Below are 22,978 nucleotides of genomic sequence, written 5' to 3' on the forward strand. Positions count from 1 at the left end.
GACACAACATCGCCAGACGTCGTCTTCCTCACAGAAACCTGAATGTACGCCTCCTCAGCCCCCGACATCGCCATAGCCATCCCGGATGGCTACAAGATCACCCGGAGGGACCGCGTCAACCAAGCCGGAGGAGGCATCGCCATCGTCCACAGAAACACCATCCGAATCACGACCAACTCAGACGACACCCTCACCGCCGCGGAGCACCTTCACTTTCAGATACACACCGACCCCAAGACCACCCTCAGAGGCACTCTCATCTACAGACCCCCAGGACCACGCACACAATTCAGCGAAGCCATCGCAGACTTCGTCAGCCAGCACGCCCTAACCTCCTCAGACTACATCCTCCTAGGGGACCTCAACTTCCACCTGGAGAACAACAATGACCGCAACACCGCCGCCCTGCTGGACAACCTCACCAACCTCGGACTCGAGCAACTGGTGAACACCCCCACCCACTACGCCGGCCACACGCTAGACCCCATCTTCTCCTCCAGCAAGCACATCTCCTTCAGCCACTCCACCGGACTACACTGGACAGATCACAGCTGCGTCCACTTCAACTTCAGGAGAACCACGACACACCACCACCCGCAACAGGTTCCCTGCAGAAGCTGGAGCAAGATCACCGCCGACCAACTCACCACCTCCCTCAGCCAGAACCCTCCCACCAACACGAGGGACCCCAACGAAGCAGCCCGCAACCTCACACAGTGGCTCACCAACTGCGCCGATGACCTCGCGCCACTGAAGAACCCTCCCAGCAGACCCGGCAGCAAGAAAGCCTCGTGGATCACCAACGACCTCAAAAACTCCAAGAAAACCTGCCGCACCCTCGAGAAAGCCAGGCACCACGACCAGACAACAGAGAACACGACAGCCCTCAAGAACGCCACCCGCAAACACCACCAGCTGATCCGCACCACCAAAAGGACAACATTCAAAGAACGTCTGGACAACGACACCCACAACAGCAAGGAACTCCGCAGCATCGTTAAAGAGCTCTCCAACCCCAGCGCCTGCAACAACGACATCACACCCTCGCAAGACCTCTGCGACTCACTCACCTCGTTCTTTCACCGCAAGATCGCCGACATACACAACAGCTTCGGCGCACAGACCACGCACCCAACCAGCGCCCCCCACCACCACCCTCTGCACCTGGACCCCGGTCAGCACTGAAGACACCACACGCACGATGAACACCATCCACTCCGGCTCCCCAACCGACCCCTGTCCACACCATATCTTCAACAAAGCTGACTCCATCATCGCACCCCAACTCCGGGACATCATTAACAGCTCCTTCGCATCCGCCACCTTCCCGGAGAGCTGGAAACATGCCGAGCTCAGCGCCCTCCTGAAGAAACCCACCGCAGACCCCACGGACCTCAAGAACTTCGGCCCCATCTCGCTCCTCCCTTTTCCTGCCAAAGTCATCGAAGACCGTCAACAAACTCTCCGCCTTCCTCGAGACAAACGGATCCCTAGACCACTCGCAGTCCGGTTTCCGAGCAAACCACAGCACCGAGACCGCCCTCATCGAAGCTACCGACGACATCAGGTCCCTGCTCGACAACGGGTAAACAGCTGCCCTCATCCTCCTGGACCTCTCAGCAGCCTTCCACACCGTATGTCACCGCACCCTGATACAGCGCCTCAGCAACACCAGAATCCAAGGAACGGCCTTGGAGTGGATCATCTCGTTTCTCGCCGGAAGAACCCAGAGAGTCCGCCTCCCCCCGTTCCGCGGCCACCAAAGTCATCTGCGGCATTCCGCAAGGATCCTCGCTCAGCCCCACCCTCTTCAACGTCTACATGAGCCCCCTTGCAGCCATAACACGCCAACAGAACCTAAACATCATCTCCTACGCCGACGACACCCAGCTGATCCTCTCCCTCTCCAACGACCCCGCCACCGCCAGAGCCAGCCTCCAGGAAGGAATGAAAGACGTCGAGGAATGGATGAAGCTCAGCCGTCTGAAACTGAACTCAGACAAGATGGAAGTCCTCATCCTGGGACCATCCCCCTCTGCCTGTGACGACTCCTGGTGGCCCCCTGTCCTGGGCACCACCCCCAAGCCAACGGACCATGCACGCAACCTGGGCTTCATCCTGGACTCCTCCCTCACGATGACCAAGTAAGTCAACTCCGTCTCGTCATCCTGTTTCAACACCCTGCGCATGCTCCGAAAGATCTTCCGGTGGATCCCCTCCGAAACCAGGAAGACGGTCACCCAGGCCCTCGTCACCAGCCGACTGGACTACGGGAACACCCTCTACGCTCTAACCACAGCCAAACTCCAGAAAAGACTCAAGCGCATACAGAACGCTTTTGCACGACTCATTCTGGACATCCCCCGTCACGGCCATATCTCTGCCCATCTGAGAGACCTGCACTGGCTCCCCATCAGCAAGAGGATCACGTTCAAACTCCTCACCCACGCACACAAGGCTCTCCACGACATGGGCCCCAAATACCTCAACAGCCCCCTCGCATTCTACACACCCACCCGCCAGCTCCGATCCGCCAGCCTCGCCCTTGCCACCGTCCCACGAATCCGCAGACACCGCCGGAGGAAGATCCTTCTCCTACGTGGTGGCCAAGACATGGAACTCCCTCCCCGCCCATCTACGGCTGACCCAGGACCATCTCTCCTTCAGGAAACAACTTAAGACCTGGCTGTTCGAGCAGTAGCGACTCCCCCTCCCCCCAGCGCCTTGAGACCCTCGTGGGTGAGTAGCGCGCTATACAAATTTGCTGATTGATTGATAGTCCGATGGGGCTACTCCCTCCCCTTTGAGACTACCCCTGCATCCATGCCACCGCAACTCCATCGTATGTCGGAGGATCACTTGGCCCTTCTCCAACAGGAAGTTACGGCTCTCTCTGCTAAGGGAGCAATTGAGCGAGTTCCTGCCTCAGAAGTAAGTTGTAGTTGTAATTCCCACTACTTTCTGGTGTCCAAAAAGGACGAAGGCCTGCGTCCTGTCTTGGATCTCAGGAACGTCAACCGCTTCCTCCGGAAGAAGTTAAAAATTTTGACGCTGTCTCGGGTCTTGTCTGCCCTCAACTCTGGAAACTGGGTGGTAGTGTTAGACTTGCAGGACACCTATTTTCACATCCCCGTCCTGCCTGCCTACCGGCATTACCTACGGTTCACGGTAGGCCACGAGCACTTTCAGTTCACCATGCTCCCCTTTGGCCTTACCAGCGCCCCTCTGGTGTTCACGAAAGTGATGGCGGTAGTTGCAGCTCATCTGCGCAGATCAGGGGTTCCAGTTTTTTCCTATCTTGACGACTGGCTGTTGAAGGCGGGCTCGCCCCAGACTGTCATCTCCCATCTCCAGACTATGGCCCACCTCCAGACTATGGCCGAACTCCTGCATTAGCTGGGGTTCACCATCAACTTGCTGAAGTCACACCTGATTCCATCTCAGAAGCTCCTCTTCATAGGAGCAGCTCAGGACATGGTGCAGTTTTGGGCTTATCCTCCCGAGCAGCGAGTCCAGGATATTCTTGCAATGATTCCAATTTTCATCCTCATCCTCTATCCCGGGTTTCGGTCAGAAGGACCCTGAGGTTACTGGGCATCATGGCCTCCTTCATCCTCTTGGTGGACTATGCAGGTGGCACATGCAGGCTCTGCAATGGGATCTGAAGTTCCAGTGCGCACAGCATCAGGGGAATCTTTCCGATTGCATCCAGATCTCGGAGGGCACGGCGCACCAATTGCAATGGTGGCCAGCAAACCAGGATTGGGTCAACGGCAAATCTCTCACCTTCCCCAACCAGTTCACAGTGGTGACGGATGGATCACTTCTGGTGTGGCGTGGCCACATGGGGGAGGTGGAGAACAGTGGCCTCTGGTCTCCAGCGGAGTCCGGGCTCCAAATCAATCTTCTGGAGCTCCAGGCGATTCGTCTTGCACTGAAGGCATTCCTTCCCTCTGTCCGGGTAAGAGTAGTGCAGGTGTTCACGGACAGCACCACCGCCATGTGGTACTGCAACATACAGGGCGAGTGGGGTCGTGGACCCTACATCTGAAAGAGACATCTAGCCTCAGATTCCTTAACTTAGAATATCCTCCCAGGTGTCAGACTGGATCCGGAAAATCTTTTTTCCCCAGCAATACCTCTGCACGCCCGGAGGTGGAGTCGCCCAGCTCCGTCCTGACGTCGTCCACGGAAGTAACGTCAATGGAGCCATATAAGCCCCTCCCGGCGTGCTGACGTCATTTATCTTCTTTTCCGCATCCTAACGTGGATCCGGGAAAGTAATACCACAGGCCTGTTTTTGTTTCTTACAGGCCTTTTCGAAGCCCTTTCGATTCCAGGAGCAGTGTGTTCGCTGTCCTTTGTGGGCTTCAAACCGTACTGGTCCTGCTTGAGATAGATGCCAGTGACGGACCCTCACACACACTGTATACTGTGCTTGGGGGAGTACCATAACTCCGTGGAGTGCAACATTTGCCGAATTGTGCTACTGTCTGCCCGGATGTCCCGAAAACGGACCCCTCGCGACGCAGCTCTCCTTCTCCAGCGGAGTCGTCCACGTGGCAGGGCCGGTCCCAGTGCCATCGCCCTCATTTACCTGCCTCCGGTAAGCATTCCCCCCCCCCCCCTCCCTGGCACGGCTTCGGGCCCCACTGGGGGGGTAGAGACTCAGGTTGGGACACTGCTGGTGGGCTTACCCTCGGCTCCAATCGAGTGCCTGGTCTCTGACACTAGAGTCCCCACAGGTAAGCATTTGCCCACCCTCCCTGGTGCGCCTCCAGGCCCCATAGGGGGTGTAGGGACTCAGGTTGGGACACAGCCGGCGGGTTTACCCTCTGTGAGAAGTTGGCCTGATATATAATGCTCACTAGTTCTAGTGATCACCTTGTATCAGTCTAAACAACCCTTATGGTGATTGGTTGTAAGTCAACCTTATAGACCAGCTATCCTAAGGGTAGCATGGACAAAGCAGTCTTAGGCTAAACTCTTTTGGCATGTGAAGCCAGCTGTTTTACCACACATAACCCCTTGAATACCAGATGAAAGGACACCACACAGGTTGTTATGAAAATAAACAATATATTTATTAATAACAAACACCTCTGAACTCTTTATGAGGTCAGAGGGCTAAGCACATGACAATCTCTTAGGAAAAATACGATAAGTTGCACAAAATTACAATGGTGCCCTAGGGGCACGGCAAACCATATACTAAGTAAATGGGTTAAGAAACACGATATAGAAAATGGAGCTGTCCAGAGGCTGTAGGATCGCTGGGACTACACTATCCTAACCTTAGGTAAGTAATAGGAGGCCCACGGGACGCGTGTGCAGAGTGTGAACTCGCACGCGAGATGCGGAACAAAGTCGATGGACAGTACAGTTTACGAAAAAGGTAAGTACGGACAGTCTTTACTATCTAGGACTAAAACGACTGGAAATCTGGACACTAGGAGAGTTAATCTACCATTGAGCACCGAAATGCTCTTGTTACCTCACCCACGGGCTGCGGGTGCATAGGTGTCAAAGTGTGTTGAGTGTCCGCGTCGAAGTCAATGGAGCTTGAGGAAAGATGCGGCAGGCGACCAAGTGGAAGATGTCCGGTGCGATCCACGGGTGGATCGAGGAAGAAGAGGACCTGAAAGCAGAGGGGACAGTGTTCAAAGTCACTAGCTAGTGACCGGAGTGGAACCAGGAGGGAACCAGATACTGTCGTCGCGATCAGGTGAAGAGTGGACGCTTGTCTCTGCAGCCACGTGGACCAGGAGGTGTCATCGACGACCAGGATAGAGGCACGAGCTGTCCCACGCAGGCTCTCGCTGTCGGCGGTGTCGGATCCGGATTTGGAGTCAACAAGCCTTGGCAAAGGAAACCCACGCGGTGAGTGGAAACGGCGTCTGGAGTGGACCAGGAGGGTCCGGGGTGCTCCTCTTTTGGAAGGGAGCAAGGGCCAGTCTGGAGCAACCAGACCATCAGTGTAGATTTCAAGGATCGTCGTCTAGGAGGCTCAATAGCCAGCCGGAAAGTGACCAGACAACGCGTCGAGCAGCAATCAAGCAAAAGGGCCCCACGCAGATCTCGTGGATGCTGGAGGGCTGGTCTTTGGTGCAGGAGCTGCTCGGGGCTGGGGCTTCTCAATCCCCAAAGCACTTTCTCGAGGATACCTCAGAAGTCGTGCTGGAAGCTAAGTGCAGTCTCTTCAAGATGGCCGGTCCCACGTGTCTCGTCGCACCCATGGGTCTCGGCTGTGCTGCAGATGTGAGTTGAGGTCGGAGAGGTCTGGGAATCCGGGTCTCGTCGGGCTCTGAAGTCTGGATCCTCGAGGGAAGACGACAAAGTGGACCGCTAGGACGCTTGCTGGTGCCTTCAGTCTTCTGTGGAGCAGAGTTTCTTCTTGTAAAGTTTCAATTCAGGATAATCTAACTTGGAATGGGACCAGCTCCTACCTTTATCCTGCTAAAGGGGGGCTGTACTACGACTAGGTCCCTCCTATGGGTGGGACCAGGAAGGGGGGTGGTTACACCCCCTATCCTTTGTCCGGTTTCGCGCCAGAGCTGGGGCTGGAGTGCCCCAGCAACTGGTTTGAACCGGTGTATGCACAGGGACACCTTGTGTGCCCCAGGCATGTCTCATTGCTTTCAGGCCTCCCTACCTCAATACACAAAATCCTGTCTGGGGTGGTGCTAGCACCTCCCAAGGCAGGAAACCCTTTGTCCAGGCCTCCCTCGCTGGAAGGACTCCCAGCAGCAGGAGGTCAGACTTGTCTGTGGTGGCAGCATCCATTTTGTGATGCTGAGGCTCTGCTTAACTTTAACCGGAGTTCACAGTTACATACATGTCGTGTCCCTCTTAAAGGGTGGACTGTACCCCCGTCGCCAGAACTGGCGAGGGGGTAGTATTCCAATTCATATGACACCTTACTCGACATGTTTTGATAAGGCTATACCAAAGTTAGCAATAACCGCAAAGATTATAATGCACTTAAGAGTATATGGTATAGCGTTATCATGGAAACAGCTAAAGGACTTGGTTCCGAAAGCTGTAGACAGGCTCACCTCATGCTAGAGCACCATCTCACATAATTCCAAGCACTCTGCCTTCAGGATTGATAAGGCCTGCCATAGGAGTGACTGATAGGAGTATATGTGTCCATTTTGGGGTTAGATATAGGTATACTATATCTACAGCAAAGGGTGATTACACCACCTTGCCCCAGCTGTCTTAGCAGCCAGTTGTGTCAGTTTGGATGGCCAGCCAGGGGTGGCATAATACATGCTGCAGCCCCTGGTAGGCCCTGGGTACACCTATGCCCTGGGTACCTAAGGTACACTGTACAGGGACTGATAAGGTGACCCAGTATCCAATTAGATATGTACCTAAGGTACATGGAGTCCATTTTAACAGAGAGAGCAGGAAGCCTGGGGTCCTGAATAGCAGGATCCCAGGCCAACTAAGTCAAAAACCAGCAAAACACTAGGCAAAAAGTTGGGGGTAACCATAGTCAGATATCCACCTTCCTACACCCTCGGCTCCAACCGAGTGCCCTGACTCTGACACCAGAGTAGCCACAATGTCGGGACACGGCCCGGAGGGGCATCCCACGACGTTTAGCCCTTCCATAGCGCTTTCGCACAGGCTTCCGAGGCTCCCTGCGGCATCGCTGGAGGGAGCTGCGACGCAGTGCACAACACCGCTTCGGCATGGGTCTACGCCGTTCTGACTCCGAGCGGTCTGGACCTTTTCGGAGGAGTTGAGGCCTTCGGCGCCCATGCTGGCTCCGCTCGAAGAGTCGAGGTATCTTTGGAAGTCACCGGTTCGACTCGAGGAGTCCAGGCTCGAATTGGACAGTCGAGGCCTTTTCGGAGGTCGCCGACGCTTGCTCCACTCTGCCAGTCTGGGTCTTTTCAAAGGTCTGCAATGCCGGCTCGGCGTCTCCTCGAAGCCGATAGACGCCGGTACAGTCTCCAGATTTAGTGGTGGAGGATGTGGTTCCAGTGGGTTCACCACCCCCTGAGTCATTTCACTGTCCTCCAGAGCAGGCGCCAATGGAACATTGGCCTACTCATCCTGCTGCTGAGCCTCTATTAAGTGGCCGGCTTAGATTGCGTCCGTCAACCTACGGATGACTTGCTTTTACCGCCTCGCGGGGCCACAGTGGCTAGTGGACGTTCGTCAGGACTCTTCGCAGGGCTGCAGACATTTTAAAGATGGAGCCGCCCTCGCTGAATATTCTCTACCACGGGGCGGGGAACATGGAAACTTGGTTGCCTTTTGCGGAGTCATTGTTTGATATCCTTCTTGGAACGTGGGCACTGCCCTCCTCGGGGGACCACCTGAATCGTGCTGTGGCACATCGGCCGGCTCCCACTGACCCCGCCTGTTTGACCTTCCATCCTGGAGCTGGTGGGCTTGTGCTTCAGGCAGCTCTCTGTGACTCCTGTTCCGTTGCATCCTCCCACTTGGGAGTCTCGGTGGTTGGAGTCATATGTCCGCCAACTTGGGACTCCGGTCCCTCAACACGTTGTCTGTATTTGCTCGGGCTACATTTGCCCTTTGGGATGCTGTTGACCGGTTCTCCCCCTCCTTCCCCCCCCCCCCCCCCCTTCCTTGCCGGGCATCTTTCATCCAAGTTTCCAGGTCTTCCCTGGAACGGTCTTCGGTTCCTTGCTTCTTGCAGGACACGGGGTCTGGTTTGTTGCTTCCTGTCCTGTGCATATTCCTAATTTTCAAGGAGTGGCTCTGGTCTATGCCTTTCTGTCTCTGGATCTGTGCTCCACCCCTGATGTTTTTCTGGGTGTGAGTTCTTACTTTCATTATGGGACAGGTGCTCCTTTAGGTGGCAATAATGTGTGTGTATTCTTCTCGACGTTCTCAGTTTTCGTAGACTGTGACGATCTTTGGCGGTGTAGGCTTTGGCTCCATGTTTCTGTCTGTGCCTTATTTCTATCCTTTATGGTCAGTCTTGTGGTCTGTTTCCGCTGTCTCACGGGAGACCAGGATTCTTCCCCCTCGGGGCCTGTTCGTTTTTTCTGCATTCTTAACTGTTATGCAGCACACCTGTGCCATGGTGATACTTACATTACTCCCCTATTTAGGATTTAGTCACTCCACGTGTGCGTGTCCACATTCCTGTCTCGTGTGTATGTCGTGACTCCTACACACCACTGGGGTGCTCTCATACAAAGTATTTTTTGCCTTAGTGTCAGACATTCTTGCTTACTCTTTCCTTCGGGATAGTGTCCTCTGTGTGTTTATAGCCTTGCAGGTTATCCACTCACAGTGGTGCCTTTTAATTTGTTTGGCTGCATGCCTTCCTTGAGCTTTGCTCAAATGGTGGCTCCTTTGTCTCTGTTGGCACTGGGCTCTGGGCTGAGCCCTGCCACTGTTGTCACATGTCCTAGGCAGTACACATTAAGGTGTTTTTCCTTCCACCCACTGGCCTCATGCTGCCGCTCTGGTTCTTGGCCGGAGAGCCTTCCGACTGTCCCCTGCTTCTTGTGGCTTCCACTGTAGTGTGTGTGTGTTCAGGCGGTATGCTCTACTGTTGTCATGTTGTTTTGACCCTTGGTACTTCGTTCTTCTTGGGTTATAGAGACCAATGCCTGGATCCTTCTTTGAAGGTCTCGCTGCATTCTTTCTTACGCTGGCACAGAACTTTCTAGTTCTGTTTTCCTTTCATCTGTGTCTGGGCAAGAGAGGTCTTCCACCGTCCCTCGTCGGGTTTGGTGTCTTTACCATCCCTTCTTCATGCTCCTTAAGGTGGGTCATAGGTCTGATGCCGGTTGTCCTGGCATTGCGGTGTCCACCGTTTTTTCATCAGCCTCTTGATGAATATGTTCTAGTGGAACTTGGTGGTTGTTTCGCAGACCCTCCTCCTATGGGGTATGTCTTTGGGATCCTTTCTAAGTTAAGGAATCAGCTAGGTGTCTCTATCAGATGGAAGAGTTACTTACCTTCGGTAACGATATATCTGGTAGAGACACAGTCTAGCCGCAGATTCCTTAATGCCCACCCATCCTCCCCACTCTGCGAAGACCTTTTTATATGGTGTCTTTCCACCTAGCCCCGCTCTTTCTGGTGGCTTTGGTCTTCCGGAGGTGTGCTTTCGCACCTCTCTCTGGGGTAGGGTGTGTTGTTCTATGTGGGGGCCATTCGGCCTACCCTCCGTCTTAATGTTTGGTTGGTGGCGCGCTCTTGCACCTTCCTTCGGCAGCTCTCCAGACCTTTAGCTCTCCACTCCATCCACGTTTTATGGTGGTTTAGGTCTGTCGGAAGGTGGCTACCTGACTATGGTTACCCCAGATTTTTTGCCTTGTGTTTAGCTGGTTTTTGACTTAGTTGACCTGGTTCCCTGCTAATCAGGGCCCCAGGCCATCTGCTCTCTCTGTAAAATGGATTCCATGTACCCTAGGTACATACCACAATTGGAAATTGACTCCTTGTCAGCCCCTGTATCATGCACTATAGGTGCCCAGGGCATAGGAGCCACCAAGGCCTACCAGGGGCTGCAGCATATCTTTTGCCACCCCTGGCTGGTACTTAAATTGACACAACTGGCTGATCACTCAGCTGGGGTAAGGTGGTGTAATCACCCCTTGCTTAGATATAGTATACCTATATCTGGACACATATAAACCTGTGAGCCACTCCTATAGAAGGCCTCATCAATCCTGGAGGCAGAGTGCGTGGTTTAATGTGAGATGGAGCTCTAGCATGAGCTGAGCCTGTCTGCAGCTGTCGGGAACAACTCCCTAAGCTGTTTCAGGATAATGCCATACCATATACTATTAAGTGCATTATAATCCTCGCGGTTATATAGCAACTTTGGTTTGGCTTTATCAAAACATGTCGTGTAAGGTGTCATACGATTTGGAATACTATCCCCTCGCCAGTTCTGGCGACGGGGATAGCATTCCACCCCTCTAGAGGGGTAAGACATGTTACTTTACTTAAATGCAGTTAATTTCTAAAAGGACCTTGGATCCACAAAATGGATGCCTCTGCCACAGACACGAGTCTGACCCCCTGAAGCTGACCGAAACTCAGCCCAAGGGGCCTGGACAAAGGGTTTCCTGTCGCAGGGAGGTGTTACACCCCCCCAGACAGGAGATAGTGGATTGTAGCAGGGAGGTTTGAAAGAAACCAGACACTGCATGGGGAGCACAAGGCTGCCCCTTGCATAATCCGGCCAAACCGGTTCTGGGGCACTCCAGCCCTCGTGCCAGGGCGGCCTGGATCAAAGGAAGGGGGTGTATCCACCCACTTCCTGGGTCCCACCCATAGGAGGGGACCTAGCAGGTAATCCAGCCCCCAAAATTAGTATAAGACTGGGAGCAGTGCCAAAGCACTTCAGATTATCCTGATGAAACATAAGAAACGAAACTCTGGACCCTTCGACATCCTACTCGACGTAGAAGCCCGAAGAATCTCCCTTGTGGTCAAAGAGTGACCACCCTGTGCAAACAGGCACCATCCAGCCATCGACGTCTGCTTTGTTGCAGTTCCCGCCGGAACTCGAGCGACAGAGATCGACGAGATCAAGCTTGCCTGCCTTCTAACAGCCCGATCCACAGTCCCTGCAGAGCTGAGACCCGTGGAGGCGACCGGAAGCGTGGGGCACGCCATCTTGGAAAGACCATGAGACGCTGACCGTGCAGCCCACGAGTGACCCTCGAAGCTGTACACCGGGGTTTGAGAAGCCCCAACCCTGAGCCACTCTTGCACCGAAGTTCAGCCCTCCACACTCGACGAGTGCTGCGTGGGGCCCTTCTGCTTCTTTTGGCTCAACGCGTTGGCCCGGTCACTTGCCAGCTGGCTAGTGGCCCCTGTGCCGACGAAACTTGAAATTCGACTTGCGATTCTGGTTGCTCCAGATTTGCACCAGCTCCCCTGAAAAGGAGCCCCCACTCTGACCCTCCTGGTTCGAGTGAGAAGCAATCTCCCGGTTCCGCGTGGATTGCTTTTGCCAAGTGTTGTTTGCTCCAATCTAGAAGCCGACAGCGAGAGCCTGCGTGGGACAGATCGTGACCTGCTCCTGGACTTCGTAGATGCCCCAGAGCCCACGTGACAGCGGAGAGAAGCTCCTCGACAACCACCTGATTGCGCCCGACATTGCCTGGTTCCGTCCTGGTTCCACCCTGGTCACTGCTGAGTGACCCAGACTCTGTCCCCTCTGCTTTCAGGTACTTTTCGACTTGAGTCCACCCTTGGACTCCACCGGACACTTCTCTTTCACCCTGCCTGCAGCCCTTTCAGCTCCAAGCACCAAGAGCCTGCGTGACGAAACGCGACTCAACTTCGACCCTGTGCACCCGCTTCCTGTGGGTGAGGTAACATTGCAACGCCGGTGTTCCCACACTGGTACACACCTCTAGGGTCTGTGTCTTAAGTTTTGTTCCTCTAGGTTCAGCGGAAGTGTCCTTAAACTTTAAATTTGTAACTTTTACGCACCATTGGTTAACATTGGTGCATGCGTGCGCTTTCTGCACTGCACCCGAATCCCGCTGGCTTTTCCCGACTTCAGCATTGCTTGTCCCGACTGCTCCCAGCGATTCCCTAGGCCTAACCACTGTTCGATTGGTATCTCTTATACCACTTGTTTAGTATATGGTCTGAGTGGCCCCTCGCCCTCATCCATATTTGTGCAACTTTGTATGTTATACTGTGCTTTTGATTTAACGCTTGTGCCCCTTTATTCATAAAGAATACTGGGGATTGTTTTTAGTAATAAATACATATATTTTTATAATATATACTTGTGTGGTGTCCTTTCATTTGATATTACAGGATTGTATGTGGTAAAACAGCTCGCTTAACACGACCTCTTAAGTTAAGCCTTTAGGCTGCTTAGTCCATGCTACCCCTAGGATAGCTTGTCTAATAAGGTTGACTTACAACCAGACACCATAAGGGATTGTTTGGTCTGATAACAGGTGGTTCCAGAATTGGAAACATCACCTATCAGGCCAACTTCTCACAAGGTCTATACATTTTACTACCTTCTCATGTTTTCCTCCTGTGCTACTCATGCGTGGAGTTATTCTATTTCAATTCCCTCCCACCACCCAAACCTAGGCCTCCTCCTTTCACTGGCAGTCGGTTGGGTTGGGTACTGAGTGCATTTTCAATGATTTTATTCTTTTTTAACACATACTGTTCCTGTGCTGTCGCACTTTTTTCACGGCTCCGTGTTGTGGTGTGGAAAAGGTTCCTGTAGAAAACTGACATCAGCACGCCGGGAGGGATTATATGGCTCCATTGACGTCACTTCCGTGGACGACGTCAGGACGGAGCCGGCCAACGCCACCTCCCGGCGTGCAGCGGTATTGCTGGGGAAATTTTTTTTTCCGGATCCAGTCTGACGACTGGGAGGATATTCTAAGTTAAGGAATCTGCGGCTAGACTGTGTCACTACCAGATATTTCGTTACCGAAGGTAAGTAACTGTGGATCCCCTTTCGGCTCCCCTTTCAGAGGTTCTCTTTTTCATTCTTCCCTTGGCCCAGCAGGGCTGGGCTCTGGGCACTCTCAAAGGCTATCTTTCGGCCATTTCTGCCTTTCTTCGCCTTTTAGATCAACCTTCTCTTTTCAAGTCCCTTGTTGTAAATTGTTTCCTTAAGGGCATTACTCACATTTTTGCTCCTATTCTTTTCGTAATCCCCCAGTGGGACTTGAATCTTATTCTGACCTACCTCATGTGCTCTCCTTTTGAGCCGCTACATAATTGTCCTCTCAGACTTTTGGACCTCAAAACTGCCTTTTTTGGTGGAAGTCACCCCTGCTCTTTCTTCTAACCCTCCTTTTCTGGCTGTTTTTCCAGACAAGGTTGTCCTTCGCCCTAGACCTTCCTTTCTTACCAAAGAGGTTAACTCTTTCCAAATAGGACAGACAATCACTTTGCCCACCTTCTTCCCGCCCCAGCATCCTTCTAAAGAGGAGGAGCGGCACCCCCGTCTGGATCCGAAATGTGCTCTTTAATTCTATCTGAATTGCACAAAACAATTCTGGGTGGATGATCAGCTCTTGTTGGCTAGGAGGGTGCCAAGAAAGGTTGGGCTGTGCAAAAGCAGACCATCTCTCGATGGGTCGTTCTTTGCATCAAAATGTGTTATTCCTTAGCGACTAAGGAACCTCCAGTAGGGCTGCGTGCCCATTCCACCAGGGCGACAGCAGCCACTACTGCTTTGGGACGTGGAGTCCCCCTTGATGACATCTGCAAGGCAGCCATGTGGGTTTCATTGCACACGTTCACCAAATACTACTGCCTGGACAGCCAAGTTCGGAGAGATGTCTTCTTTGGCCGTTCAATTCTCCAGGACTTTCTGGTGTGAATTTAGTTCGCAGACCCACCTCCGGGGTTGTTATTGCTGGGGTATCTATTCTAAGGGAAGGAATCCATAACTAATGGTCTTTCCCAAATGAACAAGTTACTTACCTTCGGTAACAATATATCTGTAAGAGACATATATTAGGGATGGATTCCTTACCACTCCACCCATCCTCCCCGTTCTGCAAACTGACATCTAGGGTAAGGGACTTCCTTTCAGGGCCCTATTTTTGTGCACTAGTGGTCAGTGTCTTGCATGGCTCTGCGCTTCTGGCATGTAATGTTGTGTAAAGAACTGACATCAGAGTGCAGGGGCGGCGTCTAAGTAGATTCCGCGACATCATTCCGGCGACGCCGGCGTCGAACGCGCAGTCGACCGACACGCAAGGGTACTGCTGGAGAAAAATTCTCCAGATCCAGTCTGACGCCTGGGGGGGGGGGTAATTCTAAAGTAAGGAATCCATAACTAATATATGTCTCTTACAGATATATTGTTACCAAAGGTAAGTATCTTGTTCAACAGTTACCATCACAGAAGAAGTAATCCTCCAGCAGTTCCAGGCACCTTCTCCGTGTTGCAGTGGATTCCTGTGGAGTGGTGCTGATGCAAGGGATGAAGAATGGTGAAGATGCTCTAAGGGTGTTATAAATGTGACCTGGTCGATTGGGCCCTTCCCGCGGGGATTCATTGGTCCACGGAGATTGTGAGGGGGATCCTAGTTGCAGAGTCAAGGTCCAACGAGGTCCACTCTGGTCTGCGTAAAATCCAAACATCACTGGACTACCAGTTGTTGCTGTCACAGGCCAATCCTTGGGTCGATAACTCACTTTATGAGGCTCCCAGCAACTCTTTTCCTGCACTCTGGGGCTCAGCGAATTCTGATGCAACTCTGTGCATCAGGTCCTGGGCCTCTGTGCTTGGTGGTGTCAGTGGTAGTGGCTTTAAGACTTTAGGCTACCCCCTTGCCCGAGCAGGCTTTTTCAGCTGTTGTGTCCCTGTGCTGCGATCAGGAGGCCAGTCAGCTGTCCCTTGGAGTTGTCTTGGTTTGCCTCTGGAGACAACTTCTGCTTGAGCAGGACACAGCAAGTAGCTCTGCGCTAGCCAGCAGGTTCAGCCTTCATCGGTGCAGCTTCTCTTTGCTGGTCCTTCGGTGCAGGAGGGTAGTCATTCTTAGGTCCGTCTTCTAAGTCAGTCCTTCAGTCAGTATCTGAGTTCTGGGGGACAGAGGTGCCCTATTTACCTTCAGAACATGCCCTTTGGGTAGGATGTGATTGGAAGCCAATGGGCTACCAGGTTTCCTCCCTCCCTCCTGATGACCACTTCCTAGGAAGTGTCTTATCTGGCTATCTCAGGTACACTGTTCTGCCCACTCCCAGCCGAACAAGACCCCTCTCTCGACACTTGGTGCTCCTTAGCCCATCCCCAAAGGTGTGGCTACCATGAGGCTACACGCCTCTGGAAAAAACGATTTGACAACTGGCTTCTCCTTTCCTGTACCCAGTGCCAGTCTGTCTTCCTAAACAATAGAGCAGCCCCTCTCCAAAGTGCTCACCATTTGCCCTTTAAAGGCGGCTTCTTCTTTGCGTGCCCTTTGGACTAACACCTGTGTGTCCTTTCTTGGAAGTTGTTGCCACATCTCCCAAGGAAGGCAGATCGCTGTCTGTAGGACAAGTTTGGTGTACATCAGTAAACAGGCAGTATAAACTTTGGAATATGAAAGTGCCCACTTCTAACATTACACTTTTCCCACCAGTGACGTTAAATTTAATTTAACCATTAAATCAGATTTAATGCACTGATTCTTTTGATACTAAACAGTACCAACTTTAGGAGTCCAATTCATAAGTTAGCAGGCCTCAGGTGCCATCCTGCAACTCTGTACTTGCCAGTGGGGCTATTAGCCTTTCTACAGTAAAAACAACAATTTAGTGTTTTTACTGCTGGAACATGTAAAAGATTTTTTAGCTGTTGCCTGAGCAGCCCTTTGCTTTTTAAATCACCTCTTGTGATGCTTCTTCTTTTTTTTTTTTTAAATAAGGACTCCAACATTTGTTTATTTTTTTACCCTTTGTTATGCCACAGTGGGATCTTAACCTTGTCTTTGCATATTGGCATGTTTCGTACAAACGCCCTCCCCCCCCTCCCAAATTTACCAGTTACAACTTTCGCCCCCGCCGTGCACTGCTTATTACCTCACATATCACTCATGACATGTTCTATGACATCATTTATGACATCTCAAATGAGCTCATTCATATCACTGATTACATCATCCAACCTACTTTTGTACACATTTCTCTATAAATGAATATAGCATTAGAGCTATGACAATAAGTGCAAAATAGTTCAGAATAATATGTAGCATCATTACTGATATCATGCATACAACCCCCATAGGTAAAGTAAGCTTGTTATGTGCAACATTGACCCTATACCATACAGTTCATGGGTAGCAGAGTTCATGTTGTCTATGAACCACAGATGAAAGGGTAACCTATCCTGCACACGTTGTTCAGTCTGTATACAACTGTTCAGGAAAAATTAAGTTCCTCCAGATGCTGAACCCCTGTTACCTAACTAATTCCCAACTAAGAACAGTCTTTACCTGTATTAAACCCCTGACAGTCACTGAACCTACACTGAGAACTGAAGTTGGATATAAGTAGAAAAGTGGGTACAGTTAACACTGAAGGCTGTATGGAAAAAGTTGACTCTGTACCACACCGTTTGTGGACACTGAAACTCTCATGAGAAATATACCACAGAGTATTTCATCTACGAAGAACAGTGTACACTGTATGCAAAACTTGTCCAAAGAGAGACCGTTGACTTTAAAAAAAACAAGGACTGAAGGTGCTGAAGGTAATACTACTTGCAGCCTTCACACTGTGGTGAAAACTTTACATATAACCCATCTCCTAAAGCAAAACAAGCACATGTACATAGGTTAGTACCTGGTGCACCCAGTTCTCTATGTTAAGTAGAGATTGTCGTGCTGAGGTGATTCTGTCTAATAACTCAAGGCTGCTTACAATACCTATTATGTAGTACATAGAATCTTTTCCCTGCTGGAAACTTTTTGTGCAGTACCAGAAAACTTGTGTGGATCATAATGAACAGACGTCGCCAACTGTCACCTGCACACAGTTACTCTTCAATACAATGCTGGGTCTGGTGGCTTAGTGGACTAAAGCACCCACTGTAGGGCAGGGGCCTATGTTCGACTTCATGGTCACAGGTTCAAATCCCGGTGGGTCCACTCAGCATTTCATTCTTCTGAGGTCAATAAAATGAGTACCATTGAGTTCGGGTAACAATAAACATCTCTCTGATAGAGACGTCTAGCCTCAGATTCCTTAACTTAGAATATCCCCAGGCGTCAGACTTGTCTGGAAAGTTTTTCGCATCAGCACCTCTGCGCGCCAGGGAGAGCCGCCGCGTGGCTCTGCCCTGACGTCCGCGGAGCCATATATGCCCCGCCCCAGCAACAACAGTTTTCTTATTTTCCGCGTCACGACGCGGATCGTGGAAACAGCAGTTCCTGGCCTAGTTTTGGGCCTTCTCGACACCGCTGGTGTTGTACTGGAACAGTGTGCAATGCCCTCCGGGTTCAAAGCCTGTGAGGCCTGTGCACGTCAGATGTCCGGCACTGACCCACACCTTATTTGATATATGAAGCTGTTGGCCGTGCGGTTGTCCGGCCCAGCTTCTTCTAGTTGCCGCTCCCCCTCTCCAGAGGGGCCTCTCTCCCGAGGGCGCTCCCGCAACCAGCGCCCTAAAAAAGGTAAGCGGAGCCACAAGCGTCCACTGAGGTCCACCTCTTGTAGGCGTGCTGCTGGCGCCCACTCCTCTCGTAAGGGGTCAGCAACGGGCGCCCGGAGATCACCTCCTCCATTCCCTCCTTTTCCAGGAGTTGGAGCGATGCAGGCCCAAATGGAGGCCTACTCCGGGGCCCTTCAAGCCTACTTTGAGTCCCCCTCGCGCACCTTTCGGGCCCAACAGAGGCGGAGGGTGCTCAGGCCGACCCCTCGTCGGTGGATCCTTCCCCGATCAGGGTTGTGTGCGCCGGAGCCGAGGCGACGACGTTGGGCCGTGGCCCAGACCGTCCTGGTCGCTCTTGCTCTGCCAGTCCACGCATAACCCTATGCGGCTTACTGCGCAGACGGCTGATGCGGCGTCAGCGACGTCAGGCTCTCACTGCCAGTTAATGCATAGCCCTGTGTGGCTTCCTGCGGGGGCGGCGTCCGCGACGCCGAGCTTGGGGCTGGGCCACCATGCCGGACAAGCCCACACCCAGCTCCAAGCCTAAACCCACAACTGGGGCAACGCTTCAACCAATGCCGGTCGAGGTTGCATCACTCGTGGAGGCCGTCAACGTCCGGTCGACTCCGACAGGGCGCCCACCGATGCTGCTGCCGACACCTCCATCGCTGCCGGTGTCCATCCATTCATCCACACCGGTGCCCATGCATGGGGTTGACCTTCCTCCGGATTCCTCATTTCTGTCCCCTCAGCGGGGTCGAGCGACACCAGCATCCGCTACACCCGTATCGGATGCTGCTACTTCCCCTGGTCAGGAGCCACTGGTGCAGGTCCCTAGTGTGGCATGGCCTTCGGGTCGTTCCCCAGCCCCGCTCTTTATGGTGACTGGGAGAATTAGTCTTCATCCGTCTCCTACGGACGCCTCTTGTCCCCTCCCTGGGTGACTACGGAGCTAGGGGCCGCCTATGTGCGGACTGTCAACCAGGCAGCTGCTATCCTCTGCTTTCAGCCTCCTGTGGTACCCCTCATTCCTGAACCCTTAATAGATTTGCTCCATATCGAGCCCATTTCCATGGAGCCCTTGCTACCCCTTGAAGGTGCTTGATTAGAGGTCCTGCGTGATTAGAGGTCCTGCGTGGGGCATGGACACGGCCCTCTTCCGGGGCCCCGGTAGATCGGGACATTGCCGGTAGGAACCGTCCTGCCCCGGGATCCTCTTAGTCTATCCCTCCACCCTACTGCTCAGGGCCTGGTGCTTCAGGCGGCCTTTGGGTTACATGACTCCTCCACTTTGCCCTTGTTTCCTCCCACCCGGGAATCCAGGAGGCTGGATACATGTGGAAGACAGCTTTTTGCTTCTGCTAGCGCAGCCATCTGCGCTTTAAACACCACATGCATGTTTGCACGTTCGGCCTCCACACTCTGGGACTCTGTGCCTAACCTTATTCCTTCCTTTCCGGATGAATTGAGCTCAGAGCTGCTCCGTCTTGTTCTCCACGGCAAGGAGATGGCACATTTTTCAATCCGCTCCTCCTTGGATACCACAGACTATGTGGGATCTGCTCTTGCGCGGTCAGTGGCTTTGCGCCGCCATGCCTGGATGCGTGATAGTCGGTTCCCTGATAATATTCGGGAAAGCCTTCAAGACATGCCGTTTAACGGTATAGATCTTTTTGGGTCCCATGCCGACTCTGCGATTTCCAGGCTTCTGTCAGGGCTGCCGTGATTCTGCTGTGTCACTAGCTGACTTCTTCTTGGTTGCGTGTCTTTCCTTACGACCAGGTTTTTATCAGAGACTGGTTGGTGTCTCTGTGTTGTCTGTACAGCCGTATGGCTGGTTGGTTTTGTTTTCAGTCCTCTAACTGTCTGTTTTGCCAAGAGGACGCCCCCCCCCTTCTTGCCAGGATTTAACCCTTGCCCTATGTTGGGTATTGGCTGGTGGCAGATTTCTGCATTCGCCTTTGTTCGCTCCTGTGGAGTTTTCATTGTGGGTGTCCCTCTGGGATTCATATACCCCCTTACTGCGTCCCGTAGGGTCGCATTGCTCTGTGGTCTGTGGTGCTTCCACTCCTGGTCTGGGTCTCTGCTGTGTAATATCTACCTCACATGCCCTGCCTTCATGCTTTTTGTCAAATGGTCTGTTCTTTAACGCCAGCCCCTTCTATGTTGTTCTTGCCGATATGGATTTGCTGTGGTCCTCTCTGTTTTACAATTGTTATGGCCCTTTGGCTTATTCCCCAGCAGTTTTAGCCACATCCCAGCTGCTTCCACTCAGGGATTTCTGCCACCTGCTGGCATTCTTAATGTGGCGGATTCCTGGAGCCGGTTCTCCCTGAACTCCGCCCTGCTTGGCATCTATGACCCGTGAATTGGTTCGGAGTACTCCCCTGTTAGGCTTGTCTTTGCTTCTGAAGTGTCCTGCGAGGGTGCTGCTCTATCCCTTCCGAACTGGAGGCAAACGCTGCTTATAGCGTGGACTAGTCCCACCTTCTGCATAATGCGAGTACTTTTGAGCATACCCTAGTCCCTGGGTTTCGCCGGGTTTCGGCATCCTCCTTAAGTTGTTTCTGCGCCATGCTCTTTCTAATGGCTTGTGCGCGCTTTCTTCCCTAGGTATGGGCCGTGTCCTCTTACATCACCAGATCTCCTCTGGTGTTGGTGGCCATTGCCTCCTTGCCAATGTGCGCATCTCAGTTGTTCCTGTTGTCTTGGCTTCTGGTGTTCCTTCTGGCCGCGTATGGGCGTCCTTCCGACTGTGTATGGGCATCCTTTCAATGCTCTCACACATGTCTGGTTGGCGAGGGTCTTCGCAGTACTCTTCCTGTGTGGTATATATGGGGGCGGTCTGCGTTCTCTACACCATACCAGTCTTTTGGGTTGGTTTGATGACTGCTGCATTTTGCGGTTCTTCCACGCCATAGGTTCAGTTATACTTCCTGCGAGGTGCTGAACTGCCTTTTTCAAGCCAGTTTCTTTACTAGGTGTGTTTTTGTTCTATATCGGCCCGTACTGGGCAGGGGTCGGTATCCTGCTGCCTTCGTATATTTCTAGGCGCAGGTTCAACAGTGTTTTACGCTGTTCGGGTTGTTTAGCTGGGGCTAGCTCTGGCTTCTTGTCAACACCTTGGATCCTGTGGAAACTTCATGCTTCTTGCTTGTCTTCTTTCAAGTCGGCATTTTTCAATCAGGCACAAGCGGTCTGGCTTGGTGTTTTCATTCTCTCATCCCCTCTACATTGGGGGGGGGGGGTTCATGCTATTCTGGATGGGCTGTGGTGCCCTAGCCACCCCTTGATTCCCGTTCGCTTCAGGGCGTAAGGGTCTAGTGGTTGGCTGTGCTGTCATTTCTGTCCCCACTGTGTTTCGTCCTTTGGTTGACAACACTCTTTTGGTCGTGTTATTGACAGCTAGGTTCTCTCTGAACCCTAGTGGGGTTTAGTCGCAGTCCCACCTCCTCTATGGGTATGGCTTTGGTATATATTCTAAGTTAAGGAATCTGTGGCTAGACGTCTCTATCAGATGAACAAGTTACTTGTCTTCGGTGACAATGTATCTGGTAGAGACATAGTCTAGCCGCAGATTCCTTAACGCCCGCCCATCCTCCCCGTCCTGCGACAAAATGTTCAGGTTGGGCTTCTTGCCTTCGCCTCCTTTTGGGTGTGGCTTTATTTCTCTGCGGGCTGACGTCTTTTCTCTCCGACTCACGATGCTACATTATATTTCGTGGCTCTGCTCTACCCATCCTTGTATTGGACGGTAGGCCCATATGCCATGTGTCCTTTACAGCCCTTACCCTGGGTTGCTGTTGTGAGTCTAAATCCTTTCATCTATTGCTTGAGGTTTCTTGCATCCCCTGCACTCTAGTGGTTACAGTCTCTGGCAATGCTACATTCGGTAGGTCCCTTATTCGGATCGGACGTCTCCTTTTGGGTGACACCTTATGGTAGTTTGTCCTTACTCCTGGGTTCTGGACTGGTTGTCCTTCACTGTCTTATATTGTGGTCGCAACCTTTATGCTGGCTGCTGTGATGGCTCACCAAGGAGTTATGGCACAAGGGTAAATCTTGTGCCTCTCTGGTGGCACAAGCTCACACAGGCCAAGGGTTCAAATCCAGCCTATGCTCTGCATCTTCTTCTGCCTCAAGGGGATGTTTTGGTCTTGACAATTGTGGGGGTCCTTCCCAGAGTGGTGCTCTGTCCCACGTCCCCCCCCTCCCCCCACCCCCCTCCTCGGTTTACAATATGCGGTGCCTGGCACTGTATTTCTATGGTGATGTTTTTGCACCGTACCTTATTTTTTCTTTTTCTGCACACTGTTCCAATATTTTCACAGTTTTTGGTGGTGGCTTCGCGTTCAGACGCGGAAATGTCTTCTGACGAAAACTGATGGCGGGGCATATATGGCTCCACTGATGTCGCGTCCATGGACGACGTCAGGGCGTTCAAAGGTGGTGCTGCGCAAAATTTTCCGGACCAGTCTGACGCCTGGGTATATTCTAAGTTAATGAATCTGCGGCTAGACTATGTCTCTACCAGATACATCGTTACTGAAGGTAAGTAACTTGTTCGTTATTTAGTGCCAAGATACCCCTGGGTGAATGTGCTCTTTACAAATGCACGTTATGTTCAAAACAAATGTTTATAACATGTTCAATACCTCCACACACCTATGGTGCATTAGGACCACGTGCATTTTGTAAACGCGTAGACTGATTAGCTGGACGCAGGCTATACAAAATTAGATAGAAAAGAAACATGATAGTTACCCTCCTCTATGTACACTATAAAACAAACTAACACACTCATTAAATGATATCATCGGTGCTGTCATCAATGATGTCATTTGAGAGGTCATCACTGATGTCATAAAGTAGTTCATAGAACATGTCATG

At 52.1% G+C, this 22,978-nt stretch overlaps 1 protein-coding gene across 1 annotated transcript in view; it reads left to right on the forward strand.

Annotated features, from left to right (window-relative positions):
- Positions 1 to 22,978, forward strand: part of GIGYF2 (GRB10 interacting GYF protein 2) — a 1,757,193-nt gene that overhangs the window by 1,444,248 nt on the left and 289,967 nt on the right. The window lies entirely within an intron of this gene.

The sequence above is a fragment of the Lissotriton helveticus genome, chromosome 11, assembly GCF_964261635.1.
Source record: "Lissotriton helveticus chromosome 11, aLisHel1.1, whole genome shotgun sequence".
Classification (NCBI taxonomy): domain Eukaryota; kingdom Metazoa; phylum Chordata; class Amphibia; order Caudata; family Salamandridae; genus Lissotriton; species Lissotriton helveticus.